Raw genomic sequence first — 5,440 nt, forward strand, 5'->3', positions numbered from 1 at the left:
GTTTAACTGTGAATATTATTTATGATTTTAACTTTATACACAAGTGCCAAAATACTATAATTATGTATTGTTTGTTTGTTTCTAGTTAAGTTAATTCAATGAGCGTGGACTTTCTTTCTACTAGTAAAGTCTGAAAGTTTTTCATAGCGTAACCCTTTTCCACTTAGTGAGCTTGATTTGTGTCTCGAGAACTCGAAGGCTGCATCCCCCTCCCTCACTGGTCCAAATATTTTATTTTGTACGTTTAGCACTTACTGTTTTCTTGAAAAAAGGTCCATGGGTAATCTTAGTGTTTAATGTTTGTTCTTCATTTTTGGTGTTTGTGTTTCAGAACAAATACATAGATTACGTGCATGCATGTACGAGTGGCCACCCTACCCCTACTTTAGATTCCCTAATATGTAGGATAACCAGGAAAAATATCTGTATACACCTTCCAGGTTACTGTTGTAATTTAATATGGTTCTGCTGTAGCAAGACACACACAAGAGTGCGCGGCTTGTACCTCGTTTTTGAATCAAAATAAGATGTTTGATCCTTTTGGAGCCTTGTGCGCAGTAGGAAGAGGTCTGCGGTTTTAGAACACGATCAGTGACCTGCCTCCCCTCCCCCTCGTGTTCACCTACTTTTTCTGCACTGTTTAAAAAACTAGCTAGACCGATATACATGTAGGTTACAAATACTTTCTTCCTGAAGGGGAGAGGAGGGGGTAGTTAACTGGAAGTTTGCTTTAACGTGCATTTGACAGGATCGTTCATTTCGAGTACAACCTAATACGACATCAGCACGTGGGAAACAACGTAAGTTTTAATTAACTCATGTTTTATGTTGCACACACAGGAATTATTTGGGTAGTAGTGTTGATAAATATTGGCTTATGATGCTCAAACTTAAGACACAATAACAATTTTGTATATATATATATATTTTTATTATTATAAATGCTGATGATATTGCTCTTAAGGTACAAACTTACCTACGTGTAAGTGACATTTCCAAACACTATATGTGACTGATCAGTGCTAATATAAAGCACTGATCAGTCACCCGGACTAAGTTAGTTATTTTGAGATGGCATTCACAGTTAAAACTTCATTTTTAAAATATACATTTTCTATATTAACTGTAAATGAATTGCAGGTTAGGCATAAGTTACGACTTTGCTTTCATTAAAAAGCTTGTATCGTAAATTCAAATATAGAAAAAGAAACTATTTATAGATCTCTATAAATATGATTCGGTGTTCATTATTTTTTTTTAATTTGGAACGTTTTTATTTGCCAAAATTGAATTTTAAGATCGTGCATCATTTTTTTCTCAGTGAAAGGTAAGTTAAGTTTTTGTTTGTCACCAGAGAGCTCTAGTATGTCAAAACTTCATGGGGGAAAGAGTTAAGACTCGTACATTTTTTGCATCCATCTACTATCTATTTTAGAAAACGTAAAACCACTGAATAAATTCAGTTTATCAAATCTTCACTGTGGTGGATAAAAACAAAATGGCGCGAACTTTTAAAAGTATTGGAGCTCAGATCCACAAATTTGGATTGTTCGTTCTATAATAATTATTGTAAATTTATATACACCTATCTTCCGTCGGTGTGCATAAGCTCGTGACACCTTTTTGTTTTTCTTGTTGCATAATATAATGCTCATTAAGTCAGTGTTTGTTAATATTTTAATTTTTCGTACTTGTACAGTGATATTTTCATCTTTACTGAATGGCTCTTTGAATCCTTATTAAATGTAGTCTACGTAACAAATGGACATCGTTATATCAACCTCTTGCAGCTAGGGCAATTAAAGTGTTCAATTATGATTTAACGTTACTGTTGCGTCTCTTGATTGGTTAAATAAAACACGTGTCACTTAAAATCAACAGCCCACGCGCACAGTAAAACTTCGTTAGCGAAAGCAATTAATATTAAAAGATTATCTTCTTTTTTCTTTATTGTGTGACTGATAAAACTAGCACATTAAACTTTCTTTATTTAATTGACGTCATTATAAAATTATTAAGCTCCGCCCTAATGTTCTAATGGAGCTGGGCGCTTCTCGTTGAATATGTGATAATCGCTTTAATTGCTAATTATATCAATGAAGTTCTAGAAAGATATCCCGAATAATCTAGTCGTTATATCCCGCCTCTCTCTCCGACTGCTTCACTAATGCCTGAACTCGTCAAATTTTCGTCCTGCGGTCTAATTCATACCGTCCATTAAAAACCGTAGACATAGCTGAGTTTGCGTAAATCTTTCGCTCTTTCAGAAGTTTATTTGTAAAATGAAGGAACACGTTGTTCAAACAATAACATTTGTCGGGAATAAAGCTTTATGAAACACGTGTGTGTAATGTAGATATTTCTCTAAGCTCATTACATGCTCCATTTAACCTACTGTGAAAAAATTACAAACATGACGATTACTTCTCTTCGTTTTGTCGGCGAAATCCACCTACAGTTTATAGCGACACCTAGCATTTCCGGTTTCACTAATTATAAGGTATAATGCATTCAGACGCTCATGTAACAATCGTTCAGTTTGGGCTCAGAACGGGTAGACTATTCGGCGCCTGTCCTGTGAAAGTGGGTTTTCTCGGGGACTCCCCCCCACAGCAGATTCCAACCACACCGTGACCGTGATTAAGGGAAAATCTGTCGCCTTATTTCTTCTCGTCATCAGCCTTGCTCTTCTCTCTGCCACAGACATTCCTCTTCCATCTCATGACGTCAACATCGCCTTAAAATAATATCTGTTTATTCTCTGTAATTAAATTTAATTTAATTAATAAATTACCACGAGCGGGGCGAACGGGGATGGCAACATCCCTGAACACCCCAGTTTGGAAAAGTTTTTTGTTTTGTTTTGTACCAATCGAAAGAGAGAAAGAATGGCGGAAAAAAAAAGTTGCTTGGCAAAAATCTAGCGGATTTAATATTTAGATTAAAGATCTGAAACTTCTAGATTGGTGCTAGAAACTAATTAGGCTAGACTCGCCACCGACGTTCCTATCTTGGCGTTTTGCAAACGAGAGGATGGATTGTTTGTTTGTGCATCGTGCATGTCTGTGTAAGCGTTTGTTTGTTTTGAATTTCACACAAAGCTACACGAGGGCTATCTGCGCTAGCCGTCCCTAATTTAGCAGCGAAAGACTAGAGTGAAGGCAGCTAGTCATCACCACCCACCGCCAACTGTCGGGCTACTCTTTTACCAACGAATAGTGGGATTGACCGTCACATTATAACGTCCCCACAGCTGAAAGGACGAGCATGTGTGACGGAGATTCGAACCCGCGACCCACAGATTGCGAGTCGAACGCCTTAACCACTTGGCCATGCCGGGCCACCAGAGGATGGAAGAATGAATTGTAGTTTATTTGCAATCAAATTGGATTTTTCTTTTTTGTAATTTGTTATGTTATTTTATTCCCTTCTATAAATTGTACTTTCGTTAAATGAATTATGTCACTGCGGAGGTTCACAGGATAAATGACGTTCATGTCGCTCATAACTATAGCTTTGAATAAACTATTATCATGGACAAGATCCATATATGTATTTGAGAAAAGTACTTTTTAGGCTCCCAGTGGGGTGTAGATAGTTACAGTGTTTTATAACTACGTAAACAATTCGTTCAGTTTTGAATTTGTAGTTCACTATAACACGAGCAAACAGGTCACCATCGTTAAGAACCGGGAAAAGGATGTACACTGTATTAATTGTAAAATTGGGTAGACATATTTGGCCATGGAGATCACTGATAAAAAGTAGCTGTACTTGGGAACATTAAAAATGACAGAAGGACTCGTAAGTCTACAGGATTCATCACTGCCATATCATGATGTAGTCATGTGCATGGAACGTGCTTATGAATCAATTAACTAAAAATAAAACTAGTGATGACTTCCGCTCTTTTACTCATCCCGATCCTCTCCTAGAAATGAAATTACGTCATCCCCCAGTTCCTGTTACCGATCATGATTGTAAAGAGGGGTGAGATGATAAAGAGCGGTAAGAGGTTGGTTAACCGTTAAGTAGGAGTAGATCTCAGGGAAATTGAATGAGTAGGGGTGACCTTTGGTAGTTGACCCGTTATTTTTCAGTACATAAAAAATAACAGTTTTTAGCCATCAATTAAGCAAAAGGATGTTCTTTGAAAGATCATATCACGTGCCGAGAGCAGCTTTTAATCTCAGACATCCCGTTATCGCTGAATTAGATTTTTTTTTAAACTGAGTATATGAGCAATTAGAGAAATATTAGAATGGTAATTCGTTACTTTACATATCGTGTGGATGGAAGGTTTAGAAGGCCTAGCACTGCAAAACTTTTAAAATTCAGGAATACCAATCTTTTATTCCTGGATATTTGTGATACTTTTTACTGAAAATTATCTGATTTTTTTAGATTGTTTGTTTGTTTGTTTTTGAATATCGCGCAAAGCTACACGAGGGCTATCTGCGCTAGCCGTCCCTAATTTAGCAGTGTAAGACTAGAGGGAAGGCAGCTAGTTAACACCACCCACCGCCAACTCTTGGGCTACTCTTTTACCAACGAATAGTGGGATTGACCGTCACATTTTAACGCCCTCACGGCCGAAAGGGCAAGCATGTTTGGTGGGACGGAGATTCGAACCCGCGACCCGCAAATTGCGAGTCGAGCACCCTTACTACCTGACCATGCCGGGCCAATTATTATATATACTTATTAATTAAATTAGTAGGAGTTTTCATCCATTTCGCCTTCCAGTGACTCATCGGTAACTCAGTGGGCTTATATCGCTAAAAATAAGGTTTCGATACCTGTGGTGGGCACAGTATAGATAGCCCACTGTGTAGCTTGTGCTTAACAAACAATCAATCAATTACCCATTTCAGAAGCAATTTTTTATTGCGTGTTTTCGGCGCTAAGATCAGAACATACAACGGTAACTGTACATTTAACATATTGGTAAACAGTCATAGTATTCAGTTAAACAAATGTTGATTAACCAGCGTGTTGAGTCCTTAATCCATCTTTTTCATCTTACTGTACATTTTCATTGCCAAAGAATTTGGTCTTATCAGTCATCCGAACTTGTGCGGCCTAAGACTATTTGGATTCTCGAGCAATTAATTAGGATTTTGGAGTCATTTGAAAGTGATTTTAGAGTCTAATTTCTGAACAATGTTGCACAATTCGTTTTCCATTTCAGCCTAAAATTTACTGAAATGGTAATTTCGTAGCTCCACCTATAAACACTAACCTATATAATATTTTACGCAGTTTCTACTTTTACTAGCTAATTATCGAGGTTTATTTGTAATTTTCCCACGTGCGTCATATGACATTTCTATACGAATGCAATAGTGTAAAATTACATAAATTAATTCTTTTTATAAACTTGCTTTGAAATTCGCGCAGAGATACACCAGCCGTCCCTAATTTAGCAGTGAAAGACTAG

The 5,440-nt window shown here is 37.0% G+C and overlaps 1 protein-coding gene across 4 annotated transcripts in view; it reads left to right on the top strand.

Moving 5' to 3' along the window:
• LOC106463905 (protein FAM107B-like) overlaps positions 1–5,440 on the top strand; it is an 82,212-nt gene that overhangs the window by 60,508 nt on the left and 16,264 nt on the right. The window lies entirely within an intron of this gene.

Source organism: Limulus polyphemus, unplaced genomic scaffold, assembly GCF_000517525.1.
Source record: "Limulus polyphemus unplaced genomic scaffold, Limulus_polyphemus-2.1.2 Scaffold1512, whole genome shotgun sequence".
Taxonomy (NCBI): domain Eukaryota; kingdom Metazoa; phylum Arthropoda; class Merostomata; order Xiphosura; family Limulidae; genus Limulus; species Limulus polyphemus.